A 22,133-nucleotide genomic window follows, 5' to 3' on the forward strand; every position below is an offset into this window, starting at 1 on the left:
CAAGCGTTGCAGGTGTATGATACAAGATTCTGGGTAGACAACAAATAAGAATAATTCCTGTGCAGTGCACTGCTGATCGGTATATCAGAAATCCACTGAGGTAGCTTTGTATTATATATTTTTAAATTCTAAATAATAAATTATCTGTCTTTTGTAAATAATGTTTTCTATAACTTTGCCCAAATTTGAGCTCAGTGCTATTGGCCTATAATTACCTGCCTCTTCTGGGTCTTTTCCTGGTTTGCATATTGGAATTACTACAGCTTCTTTCCACTCAGCTGTTAATTTTCCTTCTTCATTTTTTCTATTATATCATTTCAACACCACTTCTTTGCCTATGTGACCAAAGTAATTGATCATCTGGTAACTCACTTGGTCTTTTTCCGGGGTCATATTTTTAGCCTGGTTTTAATATTCAAACCATTTTATTCATAGAAAAATGTCATATCCAGTGTGTTTGTAAAGCCATTATAGTCATCATCAGTCATTTCCCTAATATTTTAAATGAATTATTTGTTTTCTCTTCTCCATTTCTTAATTTCTCAAATTATAATTGCTGTGCACTTTAACAAATGTTTTTGCTAAAAGTTCTGCCTTTTCTTTACTTCCTACCACACACTGTGTCCCATGTGTTCTCTTCTGATCACTGACATGGTCTTGATCATTCCCCACTGGAGATGTCCGATAATGGCTTTGTTGCCGATATCTGATATTCCGATATTGTCCAACTCTTAGTTACCGTTATATACGGTCGTGCATTTAACACTTTATTATGCCTAATTTTGTTGTGATGCCCTGCTGGATGCATTAAACATTGTAAAAAGATTTTCTAAAATAAGAGAACAACTTCAACTCAAGTTATGGAAAAAAGTGCCAACATGGCACTGCTATATTTTTTATTGAAATCACAAAGTGATTTTTTTTTTACATGCCTCAAAACAGCCACTTGGAATTTGGGACATGCTCTCCCTGAGATAATCCTGATACCCACTACAACTATGGGAAATTCTATACTTTGACTTTCACAAAGTGTATTATTATTACTATTATTGTTATTTTTAAATATGCCTCAAAACAACAGCTAGAAAAACAATGAAGGCACACATCTTCAATCCAGAGTATACTACAGTAATAAACCATAACATAGTCCTCCTTTGGTGCAAGGCTGCCTGGCATACTGTATAACAGGGAATTTCAAACTGGGCTCAATCTGCCCTGCTCTAACGTATTCGTATGAGTAACAAACATGTGCTGCAACCTAGTGGTAAGTGCTTGAAGAGGCCTAGCAGTCAGCCAGAGCTTCTGAAATGCTGCGTTGAGATGGGCACCTCCGTTCACTGAAAAGCTGCAAAGTGTGAGCCATGCAGGGTAGACTAGCCACACCAAACTCCCCCGTACCTTTTAGACTTAAACTTAGACTTAGACAAAACTTTAATGATCTACAAAGGAAATTGTTCAACACATTAGCTCAGTTACAATGATGGAAAGTGTAAGGATGGAGAGGACAATGCAGGTATAGATAGACTGAATATAGCAAAATAAGATATAACATATATGCGAATATATACAATATATACTTAATATGTGTACAGTATATTATATATACAGATATAGTGTATCTTTGACATATATACTATATATACCAGTTACCATGTACAATATTACAGTATATGTGGCAGCCCCAGCATAAAATGGAGAGTAGATCCAGCAGAAAAAAGAATATAGACATTAAAAACAAAGAGAAGTAGCTGACATAGAAAGTGTCAGGAAATAGACGGATATCATCTATTGCTGTATGGGGAGTGATTATACGGCTGGATGGAGTGTGGAATGAAGGAGTTTTTGAATCGCATAGTGCGGGAAGGAAGCTGAAGGAGCCTGTTGGAGTATGAATTCCGCTGTCCCTCAATTGTCTGGTGGAGTGGGTGGGCAGGATTGTCCATGATGGCCAGCAGTTTGTCCAGTGTCCTCCTGTCCCTCACTGACACAAAGGCCTCCAAGTGCAAGCCAATAGTATTGGCCTGCTTTCCGGATCAGTTTATCAATCCGGTTTGAGTCCCTTTTGCTGGTGCAGCTCCCCCAACAAACTACTGCGAAGTGCAGGGCACTGGTCACAACAGACTGATAAAAGATCTCCAACATCTTGCTACACACATTAAAGGACCTAAGCTCCCTCAGGAAAAAGAGTCTGCTCATGCCCTTTTTGTAAAGAGCATTGCAGTTGTCCTTCCAGTCCAGTCTGCTGTTCAAATGGACTCCCAGGTACTTATACTGCCCCACTACTGCCACCTCCCGGCACTGGATCTTGATCTTTTGCCATACTGCATGCGTTGTCCCTGACCACAACGTGGGCTTTCGCTTTGGGGATTTTCCATTTCTCAAACAGCCCTTCAAATGCAGCTGAGATTGCGTCATATGTATGAAAGCCACAACAATCTTGAGAATGAAACACAGCCTTCTTCAATACAAAATACTCATCTAGCATTGCGCAGTTTAGTATGGCACACACGAGCTATGTGCCCAAAGCGTTGGCACTTGCAACAACCTACTGGCGGTGGAATATAAGGTCTACTGTAAAAAATTCAAAAGCCAATCATGATTTTTCCCGGCAAGGCTTCCTTGACAAACTGCACAAGCACAGATTAGCTCGCTCTCTTCTCTCCGTTCCTGAATGCTATCATTCTCTTCATCATAATGACAGTTGCATCTTTCATTTTTCTTCTCAAATCTTCTAAATTTTCTTCTTATGGGATTCTTTTCACTCCTCCTCTAACCCCCTTTGATTCCCCCACGTCTTGTTTTTCTTGTATTATCTTATTGCACCACTTTTGCAATCTTATTGCTTTACTGTGTTGTTCTCCATTTTTACACTTTATCAACAGGCTTCCGTCCCTGAGCACGTTTGCCATCGCCACCTCTCAAAGTCATTCTTTAACCCCTTTACCTTTGTCATCAAACTAATATCGTTTTTTTTCCTCCCTTCCCCGCCATCATATTTGTGCGCTCTTTTAGCACTTGACTTTCCTGCATTATTTCCTCTCCTCTTCTGTCCTCTTCCCCCTCTAGTCCTAGCCATGCCCATACCTTCCTCATACATTCCATCATCTCCTTCCAATTGGATCCAGTCACAGTTCAGATAATGCCAACCATCAAAAAGATTCGAACAATTGATACTCTCACCTGACACATCTCAAGATGGTTCCTCTGACCGTTGACCTTTATCAGGGGACAATGATGACCAATAGAACATGGGGGCGTTTCTAACTGAAAATGCTTCCTTAAACCACCACAGAGTGGCACTGTGTAACATAACTGTTGAACAATAACAAGGTTGCTTGAATCAAATTAAGAATATCTGAGACTATCTACACTCCCTATCAAAAATGCAAAATGGTACGTTCCACTCTGAAAGCAGCAAACCTTTTGAACCCTTCACTCAACACGGATGTCATAATGTCATCAAATCTCACCACAGCACCTGCATTTTGGAACAAGGATGAGGTGATAGAAAAAAGGTAAACATGTAATAAGTCTGTCTGTGGCAGCATGGGAGAACAAGCTTGACTTTTGCATCTCATTTCTCACAACTGTGGTGCATTTAAGGACCATTGATTAAAGTTAGATACAGAAGCACCACAATGTTTTATTGACATTGGGATGCTTAACCCCCAAGAGGTGCACTAATAATAACAGTACTAATAATGTATTATTATGATTTGTATTAACCGCTGAAGGTAATCATAGAGAGGGCAGCATGGTGGAAGAGGGGTTAGTACGTCTGCCTCACAATATGAAGGTCTTGAGTTTGATCCTGCACTCGGGATCTTTCTGTGTGGAGTTTCCATGTTCTCGCCGTGAGTGTGTGGGTTCCCTCCGGGTACTCCGGCTTAATCCCACCTCCCAAAAAAATGCTGTTGGGAATTGGTTGATTGGCAACACTAAATTGACCCTATTGTGTGAATGTGAGTGTGAATGTTGTCTGTCTATCTGCGATGAGGTGGCGACTTGTCCAGGATGTACGCCGCCTTCCGCCTGAATGCAGCTGAGATAGGCTCCAGCATCCTTCCGTGACCCCGAAAGAGAGAATGGATGGAAGGACGGATGGAACTATTGCTGCTTCCAACAATAACATAAATAGTTGTCAACACCTAACATTTGTCAATAACATAGGCACACAGCTAAAAAAATCACACAGAGACAATCCTCCCGATTGGCAACCACAAACAGGTGTGCTCAGTTTGCCAAAAAGGGAAAGGTGAGGGAGTGGTGTACCCAGACAGGATGTGAACACAAATAAGGGCGCTGGACAGGAAACAACAAGAGTATGGCAGACCTGACGTGACCGGCCGTGATATTTTCTAATCTAATTCGTATCTATTCCATTCTATCGAATGTAGAATTCAACCACAGGCACAGCAGACGGAACGGGGGCTCCCACTTCAGACGTAATGCTTTGCAAACGCACAGAATAAAAAAAAACACATGATCATACCCACATAGAGTAAGAATTACTACAGCTATATGTGCAGTAAGTGCTTCATAGTGCATCATAGCTACAATCACCCCTAATTTGACTTCCAATCTACCAGCAGCAGTCTTAGTTTCTCTCGTCATCACCAAACAGACACATGGCAGGGAGAGTGAGAACGTGAGCTGGACAGAGACAATCCTGTGCACCTCACCATGACTCATCACGGTTTTTCAAACTTCTGCTTCTGACCCACCATGACCTCAATACCGCATTTTACCAAAGAGGCACTGTCACATATACAAAAAACAATCAAGGCGGATTAGTACAGCTGTCAGACCTCCATGTATGCATTAACTGTTAATTTGATTGAAATGACCAGACAGAGAGCACTTAACTGCCGCCCACAGTGTGAATACAAAAAATTGATTTGGCGTGATGGTACAACAGGACGCTGAAAGACTACTAAGCTGTAAGCACCTTGCATAAAGTATGCATTTTGCCTCATGTAAAAAGTGTGCTGTGCTAAAAGACTTGTGCTACCATCATTTGTTGTCCGTAGAAAGTACTTCTATGTAAATGCATCAGAAAACTAAAAATTGTGAAATCTTCAAACTAAAATCCAATTATTTAGCTACCTACGTTGGTAGCAGTGATCAATCAATCAATGTTTACTTATGTAGCCCTAAATCACTAGTGTCTCAAAGGGCTGCACAAACCACAACACAAACCTCTACGACATCCTCGGTAGGCCCACAACAGGGCAAGGAAAACTCACACCCAGTGGGACGTCGGTGACAATGATGACTATGAGAACTTTGGAGAGGACGAAAGCAATGGATTTTGAGCGGGTCTAACATGATACTGTGAAAGTTCAATCCGTAGTGGATCCAACACAGCCGCGAGAGTCCAGTCCAAATCGGATCCAACACAGCAGTAAGAATCCCGTCCACAGCGGAGCCAGCAGGAAACCATCCCAAGCGGAGGCGGATCAGCAGCGTAGGGATGTCACAAGCCGATACACAGGCAATTGGTCCATCCTAGGTCCCGACTCTGGACAGCCAGTACATAAGTACAGTACAGTGATGTAAGGTGAGGTTCATGATTGGTAAAGCACTGACATTTTTTTTAAACTTTGACCTGTTTTTAGAGGTTGTTCGATAAAGACCCAATTGTTCTTTGTGTTTGAAGTGAAAAAATGTGCGGAACAGCACAGATCCTGGCTGCACGGCATTCTCCCACCCGATTAAGTCCGTCACTGCACAGTTTATTCCAAGATGAGTACTTTGGGTGGAGGAAGCCTTAAACGTGAGCATTCTGTGTCAAATCTGGCCTTCGTATGCTCCCATCGACCTAAGTATTGTGTCTCTTATGTGCCTCTGGGGGCACCTTGGGATACGAGTGCGGGATAGGAGTTTTAAGTTTCTTATTATGTTTTAGTCACTTACCCTAAATCCTAACCTATAGCATTCTGTTCCCTTTAGAATTTAAACCATAGCTTCCCCTTCACATTTTGTAAGTGAAACAGTTGTTTTGTCATTAACCCATTGTTGAAAAGCCAAAAAGACAAATACCGATAAGTTGAATATGTCACAGCCAGGCTTGCGTGTTGTTGGTCTGGACCTAGAACTCGAGACAAAATGGATTATTTATAACTCAGCCATTCCCGGTATAAAAAGTGTGACAATCAACCCCATTCTTTTGTCCATTGTACTGTACATTACCAAACATACATCATTTGTATTCTAAGAGTCTTCCTTGACCTTCAGAGCAGTTGCTGCTTTGACTGCTCCAGAACTAACAACTGAAAATGAAACCACAGCCAAAATCAATGGAGTACTCTAATGTGATGGTAAGGACATACAGAGCAAGGATGGCCGATCTTACTGACTGCTCTCAACAGTACTTTGAAGGACAATGTCTAATTGTAGAAGCAAAACACTATGTCAGATTCGGGCTGCTTGATTCAATAATATTAAAAACAAAAACAAGTATAATGCTACTAGTGAATGGAAATGTCCTAACAATAATCTGTTTGGCTGACAGTGTGATGTTGCAGCCTGTCAGAGAGTTATCACTGGCTGTAGCAGCAGTAGAGGTCGTCCAGGACATGATTTCCCCTGCAAAGCCTGTTATAAGTTGGATCACGCCCTCTTCACACCTTCTCTATGTCTCCTACTTGCTCTCCTCCCCCAAATGACATCACTGAATACTGAGTGTGAATGTTTCTGGGGGTTATTGGTTTGCGGAATTGCACAATGATAATTAAAAAAAATTGTACACAAAGTACAAGAACACATGTACAGACATCTACAACCTATCATTCAAATAGGCAATTTCAGTATTTGCAAGTGCATTGTACAAGTTTCCATTATTTTCACAGTCACATGTTTTATACATTTTATAACCACAGTAATTTAAGTTATTTACTGTATCTTGGTTTGCAGAAGTCCACTGCATTTATTTCTGTGATAAACTATTTTTTATTTTACTATTACTGTTGCTATGTAACAATTGCTTGCCAAAGTTTCTACAGTGTTTTTTTTTACAGTGCAACCTTTTATTCTGTTTTTATATAATTTTTTTCAAAATAAGATTCGATAAGAGAATCAATAAAGAGCAGAATCCAAAGTAGAATTGTAACTAGAAAAATCTTATCAATTTCCATCCTTGTCAAAACAGGACTTTTTAATAGCATTAATGCACCTATTTAAACCCCTGAAATAACATACACTACAAAGAGACATGATGCAATCAAATAGTTGGGAAATGCTAATTTCCTAAAATCAAAAATGACTAATGATCTATTGCTAACGATGGATTCTGATGCATCATCTATATTGCTGCTCCTTGATCTTAGCGCTGCTTTCGATACCGTCGATCATAATATTTTATAAGAGCGTACCAAAACACAAATTGGTATGTCAGACTTAGCCCTGTCTTGGTTTAACTCTTATCTTACTGACAGGGTGCAGTGCGTCTCCCATAACAATGTGACCTCGGACTATGTAAAGGTAACGTGTGGAGTTCCCCAGGGTTCGGTCCTTGGCCCTGCACTCTTCAGCATATACATGCTGCCGCTAGGTGACGTCATACGCAAATACGGTGTTAGCTTTCACTGTAATGCTGATGACACCCAACTCTACATGCCCCTAAAGCTGACCAACACGCCGGATTGTAGTCAGCTGGAGGCGTGTCTTAATGAAATTCAACAATGGATGTCCGCTAACTTTTTGCAACTCAACGCCAAAAAAACGGAAATGCTGATTATCGGTCCTGCTAAACACGACCTCTATTTAATAATACAACTCTAACATTTGACAACCAAACAATTAAACAAGGCGACTCGGTAAAAAATCTGGGTATTATCTTCGACCCAACTCTCGCGTTTGAGTCACACATTAAAAGCGTTACTAAAACGGCCTTCTTTCATCTCCGTAATATCGCTAAAATTCGCTCCATTTTGTCCACCGAGATCATTATCCATGCATTTGTTACGTCTCGCCTCAATTACTGTAACGTATTATTTTCGGGTCCCCCCATGTCTAGCATTAAACGATTACAGTTAGTACAAAATGCGGCTGCTACACTTTTGACAAGAACAAGAACGTTTGATCATATCACACCTATACTGGCTCACCTGCAGTGGCTTCCTGTGCACTTAAGATGTGACTTTAAGGTTTTACTACTTACGTATAAAATACTACACGGTCTAGCTCCATCCTATCTTGCCGATTGTATTGTACCATATGTCAAGGCAAGAAATCTGCGTTCAAAGGACTCCGGCTTATTAGTGATTCCTAAAGCCCAAAAAAAGTCTGCGGGCTATAGAGCGTTTTCCGTTCGGGCTCCAGTACTCTGGAATGCCCCTCCGGGTAACAGTTCGAGATGCTACCTCAGTAGAAGCATGTAAGTCTCACCTTAAAACTAATTTGTATACTCTAGCCTATAAATTGTCCTTTTTTTTAGACCAGTTGATCTGCCGCTTATTTTCTTTTTCTCCTCTGTCACCCCCTCCCATGTGGAGGGGGTCCGGTCCGATGGCCATGGATGAAGTACTGGCTATCCAGGGTCGGGACCGAGGATGGACCGCTCCCCTGTGTATCGGTTGGGGACATCTCTACGCTGCTGATCCGACTCCGCTTGGGATGGTTTCTTGTGGACGGGACTCTCGCGGCTGTGTTGGCTCCACTATGGATTGAACTTTCACAGTATCATGTTAGATCCGCTCCACATCCATTGCTTTCGGTCCCCTAGGGATGGGGGGTTGCCCACATTTGTGGTCCTCTCCAAGGTTCTCATAGTCATCATTGTCACCGACATCCCACTGGGTGGGAGTTTTCTTTGACCTTAAGTGGGTTCTTCCGAGGATGTCATAGTCGTAGTGGTTTGTGCAGTCCTTTGAGACATTTGTGATTTGGGGCTATATAAATAAACTTTGATTGATTGAAGAATCCATATTGAAAATACACTTTTTAAAGTGCAAATAATTAAATTTAGGTCCGTCAAGCTTAACGCGATAACACGTAAATGGCACTTTTTTTTTTAAACAGAAGATTAAAAGACACACACGTCCATTTTGACCCTCGGGCCGTTCCGTGGCTTGGGGAACTTGGCCGCGTTCACTAGCTACTGTTAAACCACTAGCTGGAAAATAGCGAATACAAATTGACAAAAAAAGAGTACATTTCGTAAATATCAGGTGTAGAGCCATGGCAAGTTGCTCTCTTGACAAGAAAGGACTATTTTCCTCTGTGAAACGACATCACTGCATCAAATGCCTGCTGTTTGTGTCGTTCAGGGGTGGATGGTGCTTCACTTCTGTGTCTAGATTACAGTTAAGGTGTTTTGATAACATAACATTTTGATTGTTACTGTGACTGCTGTACTGAGTTGACATAGAACATGCCTAATCAACTGGCGGCCTGAGGGCCACATTTAGCCCATCACCCCCAAAGGAGGAACAGCAAGGCATATGTGTCACAATGAAGCAGCAGTGGGGTGAGTAGAAGAAGACTGCTCATTCAACCTTGAAAAAAGATCAAAATAATTGCAAAAATCTGACTTTTAACAATTGGACAACAAAGTATGAATGTTTCGCCCCAAGCAAATGCTCGAGCCATTGTTTTCTGACAGACCTTTTAAACTGATTGATTGATTGAAACTTTTATTAGTAGATTGCACAGTTCAGTACATATTCCGTACAATTGACCACTAAATGGTAACACCCGAATAAGTTTTTCAACTTTTTTAAGTCAGGGTCCAAGTCTACGGACACATTGATCCAGACAAGCATCGACAATGGTAGAAATCCCAAGATGTGAGTATCAATACAAAACTTGGTCAAACTTTTGTAAGTAGATATCATGCATAAAGATATTTGTTCTGTATTGAAATTGCTGACTTTGTGATGTCATTTGTAAAGCCAAATATAAATAAGGCAACAAGAGAAGTATCCCACACTTCTCTTTTGTAAAGTAAATCTGTACAGCTGATATGGGCATTTACATCAACAATATGATTTGCCTGGGTAGCTGGACAGGACAAAAAAGGAAAAGAAAAGGGCAAAGTGTGGCGAGTGAGCAGTGTAGTGAGAGAGGTGTACTGTTTGCAACGACAGACTAGACAAGATGCCGCAGTGGGATGAACTTTGAGGAAGGGCAAGTAATCTGCTGAACGTACGGATAAGAAACTGCATCAAAAGTATCAATTCCATCACACTAATGTCGATCCAATACCAATACCCACCTTGTTAGCAATACTATTGATATTTAGATCAATACACCCACCACTACTTGTGTGAGCTGCATTGAAAATCACATCAAATAATGATGAAAAGCAATATCTTGGCGAAGGCAACATACGGTAAGCCAAACCAGAAAGGTTGCTGCTACCATAAGTAAATCATTGTCTGTGGGTTAGGATCAGCATTCCACTCAAAGTAATTTCCTCCAAATATCCATACTCTACAGTAAATGCCCTTCACCTCAGGACTCTTCGAGTAGTGTACCATAGATCATCTCTGTAAACATGGTGGAAGGATGATGAAATGGACATTGGTGTGTAGTTTCCATTGGCACTCCATTCAAAGATTAACCTTTCTTCATTTACATTCATGGATGGTGGCGGTTTAAGAGTTTCTGGCCATCGCTCATCCTGCTTATGTAAAGAGTCCCTTGCTCTCCACAGACACCTTCAGTCAGAGTGGAAAAATGATTACCAGTGCTCTTCTCGGTGAGCTAATGTTGCAATCCCTGTGGTGCTATGTCATCATCTTAATCAGTATGTTGACACTTTGATTGGGGTAGGATTGCGTATGATGGCAAACCTGTCCTTGGAATGTGCAGAAAAGCAGAGCATGGAGGACATGTACGGTGATATAGGAAATGAGGTATACCTCTCTGGGGAATGGTGCCGCATCTTTATCGTTCACATGGGATTCCCCTTTACTGCCCGGAGACGTATCTGGGTTTCCACCTGTCCTATTTCCAAGCAGTGCAGGAAAGATTTAATCACTGTACACTCTTGTATGAATTCCATCAATTGTAAAACATGATTGCATTACAGTCCTGTGTGTGTATAGCCTGCATGCGCCAAATAGGTCCAGGCAGTAATTAGTGGGCTGTGATACAGTAAGCAGGTCTGTAAATAATCAGAGCATTGTCAGCAGCTCGGTAAATTGCATTATGTAGGGTACAGCCTCTGTATTGTGCACTCACAAGCCATTTATTCCTGTTAAAGGCACAAACAGGTCTTTTCACTAAATGAAATGTATTGTAGTGTACCTTTGTCTTAAACATTGCGCTTATAAAAGTAAATTTCTGCCTCCTAAGGTACAATTTAGGGCCATAAAACTACCCCATAGGACACATTATTGGACTAGAGCAGGGGTAGGGAACCTATGGCTCGGGAGCCAGATGTGGCTCTTTTGATGACTGCATCTGGCTCTCGGATAAATCTGAGCTGGCATTGCTTAACACGATAAGTAATGAATACATCCACTTGTAATCACAGTGTTAATAATAATCCATCCATCCATTTTCTACCGCTTATTCCCTTTTGGGGTCGCGGGGGGCGCTGGTGCCTATCTCAGCTACAATCAGGCGGAAGGCGGGTTCAAAATATAAAACATTCCCATGCATTTTTAATCCATCCATCAGTTTTCTACCGCACCTGTTCAAGAAGTTGCGTTAATGGTAAGAAGTTATTTATTTATTATTGGTTAGTGTGGGGTTTGCCCTCCTGGGGGTTCTGCAGACCACCAAGCACCAACATGAAAGCCTGTTTCAGGGTTACAATATTGTTTTATTTTTCAATAAGTCTCTCAGTTGCTTTACAGCAATTGTCTTTTTCTCTTTTGTTTTCGCTCGCACTCTGGCTCCAGCCCCAACCCTGTCTCTCCTCCTGGCTGCTGCTTATAACAGAGCGACAGGTGATTAGATAACAAGGCCCAGGTGGGCCGTCTACGCACCTGCCGCTTATTCAGAGGCCTGTCCTGGCACACCCCAGTTCACTGCAGGCCGGTGGACCACGCCCCCTCCACAGTTAGCTTCAGAATAACAATGTTATTACAAAGAATAAGAGACCTATTATATTCTAGAAATGTTCGTCTTACTTAAAAATGCACGCATTCAGTTGTGTTCAGTGTTAAAAAAAATATTATATGGCTCTTACGGAAATACATTTTAAAATATTTGGCTTCTTGGCTCTCTCAGCCAAAAAGGTTCCCGACCCCTGGACTAGAGGCTACAACTTTTTACATTTGCAAAATGGTACGTGTGCTCCCAAACTGTACCAGATAAGTGTACAGCTATACAAAATAGTGACATGCTATGCTTTGATGCCAATACTAAACTGTACTTCCTGAGGAAAGTTTTACAGCTGCAGGTAGCTGCGTATGTTTTGTCTCATTTCCCTGTTGGAGGACACTTATGATGCAAGTAAGAGAATGCTTCTGACAGTGGGCAACATTATTTCGCATAAAAATGCAAATTTTGCTCCGGAATGCCTTGATGGTCTCAATACGTCATTGTACCCTGCACAGATTAACGACACATAGTGTCAGATGCAAAGTACCTTGAGAACATCACCAAGTATCGTCTATCTTTCACACCTTCTTTTCCCTTGCATCTGTTAAATTGAGACTATGACTGCGTTTACACTGCAGGCCGAAGTGACCCCAAATCTGATTTTTTCAAGATCCGATTTTTTTTCCAGCCGACTGTTTGCACTCCAATTAAAATGCGATTTTTTATCAGACTCCGATGTAAACGTGCACAGGCCCTAATGTGGCCCCAATGTGGCAATGACGTCACTTGCATATGCACTTAGATAAAGGGGAAACAAAGGAAGTTGAACGGGACGAAACTATTCTACTATAAAATAAAACAAGAGTGGCAACACCTTAAACATTAATGTTTTTACACAAAAGTAACTTGAAGTAACATAATGTATGAATGGCAAGCAGTAGAAAATGGATGGATGGATGTTTAAAGTGTAATATATTTGGGTGGCTGTTTGGTAGAGGACACACAGACATCAGCGTGAATCCACGGGAGCTTTATTTTTCAACTCACACGTACAGTGGGGCAAAAAAGTATTTAGTCAGCCACCGATTGTGCAAGTTCTCCCACTTAAAATGATAATAGAAGTCTGTAATTTTTTATCATGGGTACCTTTCAACTGTGAGAGACAGAATGTGAAATTATAATCCAGGAATTCACATTGTGTAGGAATTTTAAATAAATAAGTATTTGGTCACTTTAAACAAGGAAGATCTCTGGCTCTCACAGACCCGTAACTTCTTCTTTAAGAAACTCTTCTGTCCTCCACTCGTTACCTGTAATAACGGCACTTGTTTGAACTCGTTATCTGTATAAAAGACACCTGTCCACTGCCTCAAACAGTCAGACTACAAACTCCACTAAGGCCAAGACCAAGGAGCTGTCGAAGGACACCGGAAAAATAATTGTAGACCTGCACCAGACTGGGAAGAGTGAATCTACAATAGGCAAGCAGCTTGGTGTGAAAAAAATCAACTGCGGGAGCAATTATCAGAAAACGGAAGACATACAATACCACTGATAATCTCCCTCAATCTGGGGCTCCACGCAAGATCTCATCCCGTGTGGTCAAAATGATCATGAGAACGGTGAGCAAAATCCCAGAACCACACGGGGGGGACCTGGTGAATGACCTGTAGAGAGCTGGGACTAAAGTACCAAAGGTTACATTCAGTAACACTCTACGCCAACAGGGAATCAAATCCTGCAGTGACAGACGTGTCCCCCTGCTTAAGCCAGTGCATGTCCTGGCCCGTCTGAAGTTTGCCAGAGAGCACATGGATGATACAGCAGAGGATTGGGAGAATGTCACGTGGTCAGATGAAACCAAAATAGAACTTTTTGGTATAAACTCAACTCGTCGTGTTTGGAAGAAGAAGAATACTGAGTTGCATCCCAAAAACACCATACCTACTGTGAAACATAGGGGTGGAAAGATATTTTGGAGCTGTTTTTCTGCTAAGGGGACAGGACGATTGATCCGTGTTAAGGAAAGAATGAATGGGGCCATGTATCGTAAGATTTTGAGCCAAAACCTCCTTCCATCAGTGAGCGCTTTGAATGGTTGACCAAATACTTATTTTCCACCATAATTTACAAATAAATTATTTAAAATTCCTACAATGTAAATTCCTGGATTTTTACTTTCACATTCTGTCTCTCACAGTTGAAGTGTACCTATGATGAAAATTACAGACCTCTGTCATTATTTTAAGTGGGAGAACTTGCACAATCGGTGGCTGACTAAATACTTTTTTGCCCCACTGTAAGCACATGCGCTACAGCGTCAATTCTAGTCTTTCAACAATTGCTATTTCTTCGGAATCAAAATAGATATATGAACATATATTCCATATTGCTTATTATTTGCACATTATTGACAAGTGATGCACCGAAAATGTGGTTGTCTTAAGCAGACTTTGCTCACCGAAACCGGATGTTGTGATAAAAATATCCACTTCACCTGGCGACTGCAACTTTCCGGCAAACACGTATGACGTTGCTCACTCAAAGCTAACAAAAAAAGTCACATTCAGGTCACATTCAAGTCGCTTTGTGTTTAGACTGAGGTCACATTTGAAATGATCAGATATCAAATGGATTCAGGATTACCTCCTCATGTGGTCTGAATCTGATGCCAAAAGATCAGATTTGAAGCACTTGGGAATTTGTAGACTGGCAAAAGAAATGTGATTTGTGTCACTTGAGTGCAAAAATATCAGATTTGGTGTGCAGTGAAAACAGGGCCACCTTAATCTAATGCTAGGCCCTGAGGCTGAGAAGTTTTGAAGGCCCCCACACAAAATGTCATTATACAAACTGTAATACAGTAAGTAGATAATCTACATCACAGAAAGCATGCTCAGTCGTTTCTTTCAGGCAAGTCTTTGCTTTTTAAAACAGAAAAACACACTGAACTTGGACATGCACATCATCAACCATCAAATATTAATACAACGTTCACAAAAAGCAGTAACTGATCCAAGTATAAGCCTATTTTTATATCCCTGTATGGGCATCAAGTTAGTCAATCCCAGCATCCTGTTGCCTGCAAGTCCTCAATATAGTTGCCGATTCTCTGAAAAATAAAAAACGGACAACTTATTGGCGCAGCCGGTGTTCGAGCGAGACCTGCTTCTCAACGGAATTCATGCCAACTCTGCAAGCCACAAAATTTTGGTGAAAGCACCGTACCTACGAAGGCGATAGAGCTCCATTATGCACGGTGTGTCTTCAATCCAATCCAATCCACTTTATTTGTACAGCACATTTAAACAACGTAAAGGTTTCCAAAGACTATGGGGGTTTGATGGTTGGTGAAGCGCAGTGGAGACTATTCTTCCTGGACCCCAGGAAGAATAGTCTCCACTGCGGTGTAGACTAATGGGGATCCTTAATAAACTAAACTAAACTAAAAAAAAAGAGCTGCACAACAATATTAAAAAAAAAATCAAACATTCTTAGCTCCACCAATGACTGAATAAAAAATAAAATCAATATAAAAGCAATGTAAAATAAATATGATTAAAAATGATTTTAAAGGGTAAAACCAATTAAAACAATAATTAGAAATCAAAACTTAAAAAAAACTAAGAAAAAAGAGAGGACCACACAACTCACGTAGTGTTAAAAGCCAAAGAATAAAAGTGGGTCTTAAGACGAGACTTAAAACACTCCACTGTGGGAGCAGTTCTAACATGGAGGGGCAGAGTGTTCCAGAGCTTAGGGCCGACCACAGAGAAGGCCCTGTCTCCTCTGGCTTTGAGTCTGGTCTTAGGCACCACGAGCTGGAGCTGGCTCTCAGACCTCAGAACGCCTTTTCCAAGAAAGAATCGCATAATTGTGGCAACAACTTGTACAACATTTTTTGGATCATCCCTTCCCTGGTTTGCTCTAATGGCTTTTCTGAATAAGGCAAGGAGACTAGAATTGAAGATTAGCATGTGTTTCTACGAGTGGAGTAAGAACAAAAAATCACAATACAAGTGCTGGAGAGAGGATTGTGTCCTATAAAGTCTGATGCGCTCTCTCTACATGGTCCCTTTACAAACATCTGTGGGTTCTTCTGAGGATGTCGTAGTCGTAATGGTTTGTACAGTCCTTTGAGACATTTGTGATTTAGGGCTATATAAATAAACATTGATTGATTGATTGATTGATATACTATTGTGTAACTTGCTTCCCTCCCTGGCCGAGTTGTTTGGGCGTTGTCCAGTGAAATTTAAAGGCCTACTGAAACCCACTACTACCGACCACACAGTCTGATAGTTTATACATCAATGATGAAATATTAACATTGCAACACATGCCAAAAATTGCAATTTGAAATTTCCCGCGGAGTTTCTTGTTGAAAACTTCGCGGAATGATGACGCGTGCGCGTGACGTCACGGACTGTCAGGAAATATTAGCGCAGCACCATTTGCGGCTAAAAGTCGTCTCTTTTCATCGCGCAATTAAACAGTATTCTGGACATCTGTGTTGCTGAATCTTTTGCAATTTGTTCAATTAATAATGGAGGAGTCGAAGTAGAAAGATGGAGTTGGGAAGATTTAGCCTTTAGCCACACAAACACACAGTTATTCCTTGTTTAAAATTCCCGGAGGTGAATCTTTACTATGGATCAGAGCGGTCAAGCGAACATGGTTCCCGACCACTTGTCAACCGGCAGGTTTCGGTGAGAAAATTGTGTTAAAAAGTTCCTCTTACCGGAGAACTGTGAAGTTTGCGCCGTCCTTGTATCTGCCGTGACTTCCCTCAGACTCTGGCCTCAAGACACCTGTGGACACACCCCTCCGACTATCAGGTACTATTTAATCTCACTAAAACACTAGCAACACAATAGAAAGATAAGGTATTTCCCAGAATTATACTAGTAAATGTGTCTAAAAACATCTGAATCCGTCTTTTTTTTTTTGTAGTCCTTCGCTATCAATATCATCATCCACGGATCTTTCATCCTCGCTCAAATTCATGGGGAAACTGTCGTTTTCTCGGTCCAAATAGCTCTTGCTGCTGGAGGCTCCCATTAAAAACAATGTGAGGACGTGAGGAGCCCTCACCCTTGTGAAGTCATTGTCTGCGACTTCCGGTAAAGGCGAGGCTTTTTTATGAGCACCAAAGGTTGCAGACTTTATCGTGGATGTTCTCTACTAAATCCTTTCTGCAAAAATATGGCAATATCGCGAAATGATCAAGTATGACACATAGAATGGACCTGCTATCCCCGTTTGGATGAGAAAATCTCAATTCAGTAGGCCTTGAAAGTTAACAAACACACACACATGTCCACTGTACTTTTGCTTCCTTCCTGGTACCTCTTTTCACTATAATTTTAAATTGTTCCAATTTTAAAGACAAAATGTTATTGTGTTAGATAATGTTATATGTTATTATATTCATTGTGTTATGTTCATGAACATAACAAAGTGAATAGAGAGTGAGACTCTTTACGTATGCCACTCTGTTTCATGTTAGAAAATGATTTCTTAATATGTAATGTACAGAATATATTATGCTATATTTTGCTATGTCAATCTTGTAATATAGTATAATAAATATGTAATATAGGTGCATTACAAAATAGTTCCTGGGCTACTGCTTGTGACGTCAGCAGACTGATGCAAGCACGCCTACATTTTGGAGTTAAAAGTGGTCGTTATAAAATGTGCTGAAAATCTTTGGAAAACAAACCTAAAGAATTTCTGTCTCTATGTTGGGAGAATATTTTATCTGGAGACATACTTTTTAAGTCAACAATTATATAATAAGTGCCAATGTTGTCAACATTAGAGGGGCCCTTTAAATATATCATGTTATTTTGTTACTGTGTTTTGTATTATTTCTCGTACAGCACACTTATTTTTCATTACACATCCTGTTTGCCCCTACTTTCAGCAGCTTCACCTTTGACTTGAGCTGGTTTAGTGAATTAGGAAGCTCACCTGCTGGAAAGGTCTGATCAGGATGTTTTATTTGCCAGCCTCGCCAAACAAAGGAGGTTGGTTCATTGTCTGGTGCAGCATGCTTACTGTTTATGTGTTTCGACTTCAACCTGGTTTTGTTTTTGTTGGCATTTTGCCTTGCCTTGTAAATCGCTTGTTTTTTGACACAGCTGTGGTCCATTGCTGCGGCCACGCTTGTGCAACCTTGTTTTTTTTTTGTTCCTAAAAAAATTATCTCTTTAACAGCTTGTCTACCTGACTCTGTGTCCTGGAGTCACACCAACATCAACCATGAGTGCATGTAACGGTTACGGTCATTTTTAAGATACTGAAAACAATACATTTTTTCTATGTCTTAACCCTTGTGTAAAGTTCATAATGTGGTTACTCAGCTAGTGTTTGTGGGTCTGATGGACCCGTTCCATTTTTGGGCTTTTAACGCCTCACAATCAAACACTTTTATGTTTAAATACTGAACACATGTTTATTGAGATAAGGTTAATGTCTGTTCAAACACTGGCTGAGTAACAATGATACGAAAGTTGCATGGGGGAGGGGGGGTTTCTTTTGTGTTTCTGCAACTGCGGTTCCCACACAAGGTTGCAACATTGTTTGTCAAAACTGTCTGCTCTCATTTTCTCGCACATTTGACCCTCTGATGTTTTGTGTACCTCCTCCTGTCTAGGCCTGCTGTGTGTGTGTGTGTGTGTGTGTGTGCGTGTGCGTGCGTGCGTGCGTGTGTGTGCATGTGGTACACAAAACATCAATTCCCACACTTCTATCAGCCCCGGGTCCAATGGACCCGGACATTTTATATGTAATAGAGATGTGTAGGGAGTGTGTATGGTGTGTGGTCATTAAATATGTACTCTGATATATGTTCTTCACAGAAAATGAGCCAAAGTCAGTGAGTCTCAGTTTGAAAAATTAATTATTTGTATAATTTTTCTTTTAAGAAAAAATTAAAACGGGTTCCACAGACCCAAACACCACACAAGGGTGGAAATGAGGACTTGCGACAAAGGCATCAAGATATTAAAATGTATTTGAGTACCCAAGAAGAAACAGTTATTCTTGCAGTATCACATAATATTTCAATGTTTTTGTTTGTTTTTAATGTCTGATGTCAATATAACTGTGAAAATGAAAAGAAGAGGACACATATTGCTGTACTTTTTCTAGTCTTCTTACCATAGGCCTTGGATCTTCATGGTTCTGCGCAGGAGCTGAGCTGTTCCCAGCAATGCACTTTTCTAGATGGAGATGTGGGATGTTGTTTCTGGTAACTGCTGGACCCAAAGCCTCAGATGAGCGATAAAAATAATTATAATCATACCAGCTTGGACGTCGCCAAGTATTGTGAAAACAAGATACTTTGGTGAAAAATTGTCTACCGGAATAACAACAAGACATTTGAGGATAAAATGTATATTTGTATATTATCCTCATGTGTGCGTGCTTTTTCCAACAGTCCAAAAAATATGCACATACAGTCTTCCCTTGTTTATTGCGATTAGTTGAGTGCAGGCCTGGCAGTGGTAAACAAATATTATTAAAACATTGGTAGAAAATAGATGGATGGATGGCATTGAACATGTTTATACTTACCATATTTTCCAGACAATAAGTCACACTTCAAATCCTTTCAATTTCTCAAACATTGACAGTGCGCCTTGTGACCCAGTGTGTCCAATGTACGGAATGATTTAATTTAAAGCTATTTTATTTGGTACACGATGTAATGATAAGTGTGACCAGTAGATGGCAGTCACACATAAGAGATACTGCCGTACGAGAAGATAAAACATTACAAACGGGGCTCATAAATCTGTCAAAATGTTTTCGTATGACTTTGGTAAGGTAAAAAGCCGCACCGCCTGATGGATTGTCATATTATTATGGCTACCATAGTCGGACGTGCTGTGCTTCAACATACAGTTATAATTATGGTGTGTATATATATTGTATATAAGGACTGCAAAATGGCAACTATATCGCAGATATTCTCTGGCATTTTGTTTCGCAATATTATGCAAAACAAACTTTTCTTACATTTTAGCACCTGCTAATGAATATTTGGGATCTGCGTAAGTCCTGAAAATGTGTGCGCTTCCGCCATTGTAGTCTTTGTTGACACCGTAGTGGATAAGCTTCTTCTTTTTCTCTATCTTCTTTTTATGGGACATTCATTCTCAGCTGTTGCCATTTCTAATATAGAGTAGCAAAAAGTTCTAACTTATATGTGAATGTAGACTCGCTATGGAAGCGCTAAAATCTACCGGTGTAGTGGGTTTTCAAAATCCACCCACGGAACTTTTGTTATTGGATCGTTTCAGTTGGTTGTGGACTTATTTCCAGCGTTGTTGCATTAGTGATCCACAGATGAGGAGATGCTGCTCCATTATTAATTTAAGAAAAGTGTGAACGTCATTAAAACGGTTAGCTCCATCTTTTGACAAGTCTTTGACTCCCGTCCTTGCACGCTACACCGATACAACAAAGATGACGGGGAGAAGACGATGTCAAAGTGGAGCCACATAAAAAAGACCACCCACAAAACGGCACATCCTGAAGCGACGGTCAGAAAACGACTTGAAGATGGTCTATAAAACATAATCAATGCAACATTTTGACCAAAGAGCCACCATTACATGTTATGTAGACCACAAAGAAGTGTTTTGAATGTAGAAAAGAAATGATATCATCCAGTGCGCCTTTTGTATAAAAATAGCCCTAATAAGACCCGCTCACTAGTAGCCCAGAGGATCGTTCAAATGTCACTGGTATGGCCGTCGCCCGGCCACTGTAGCACCGCCACTACGTGAAAATACTTAATCACATACCGGGTAATCTTTTAAAGTTAGAAATCAGGCAGAATTGTGAAGTAATTCTGTCCAGCAGATATAGGAATCTACATCCTAAGTGGCTGGACAGAACATGTTAAAAGTAAATAACAATATTCATCCATCCATTTCCTGCCGATTATTCCCTTTTTGGGGTCGCGGGGGTCGCTGGCGCCTATCTCAGCTACAACCGGGCGGAAGGCGGGGTACACCCTGGACAAGTCGCCACCTTATCGCACGGCCTAAATAACAATATTAAAATATAGAAATGGGCTTTCATGTGCCGAAACCAAGTGCGTAATTTGTTCTGCAAAGACTTGGTCAACTTGACAGTCACAGCTATGATCATTAACCCAGTTTCTATCATTGCATGTCCAGCAATGCTGACAGCCGTCATCACTCATGCCATTGCCTCAATGTCACGTGTAGCTGATGATGCGAGCATCAAGTTGCTCAGCGAGTCAATCCGAGTCCTGGTACTATGGGGTGCCAAATGTAACAATTCAGTCACACTTTTCTTGCAGATATATTTCCCACATTAATCAATCAATAAATCAAACTTTATTTATAAAGCGCTTTTCATACATAAAAGAAACACAATGCCAAGTACTTTACAAAGTTAAAAACAAAACCCTGATCACCCAGATCCCCCATTATCTCATACTGGGGGATCACATGTGTACACACACACACACACACACACACACACATGCAACTATATGAAAAAATCAATGCATGGCTGAGTACAGGGGAGACATGTGAGTAAACACTATCACAGGAGCCTTCAACAGGACGCTGACACAAAGCGTCCCCACAGCACGCCCAATAACCCCTGGGGCAAATGGCTCATCTGAGGAACGTTGGAAAGTAAAAATAATAAAACCTGTAAAATAGTAAAAACCACAAGTAGAGATAAAGGATAAAATACAAATAAGACATGTAAAGATAAGAAAACATTGAAATAATAATAAAATTAATATGCAGTAATGCATTGTTGCATTTCTTTTCACAGTTTATGAACTTACATTCTATTTTGTTGAAGTATTATTCAATAAATACATGTATAAAGGATTTTTGGATTGTTGCTACTTTTAGAATTAAAAAAAAAAATCTCACATACCCCTCGGCATACCTTCAAGTACCCCCAGGGGTACGTGTACCCCCATTTGAGAACCACTGCTCTATACCATTCACAAAACCCAAAATATAGTCTAACAATCCTCGGGATCTGAGCCGAGGATGTCGTTGTGGCTTGTGCAGCCCTTTGAGACACTCGTGATTTAGGGCTCTATAAGTAAACTTTGATTGATTGATTGA

This window comes from Nerophis ophidion, linkage group LG06 (genome assembly GCF_033978795.1).
Source record: "Nerophis ophidion isolate RoL-2023_Sa linkage group LG06, RoL_Noph_v1.0, whole genome shotgun sequence".
Classification (NCBI taxonomy): domain Eukaryota; kingdom Metazoa; phylum Chordata; class Actinopteri; order Syngnathiformes; family Syngnathidae; genus Nerophis; species Nerophis ophidion.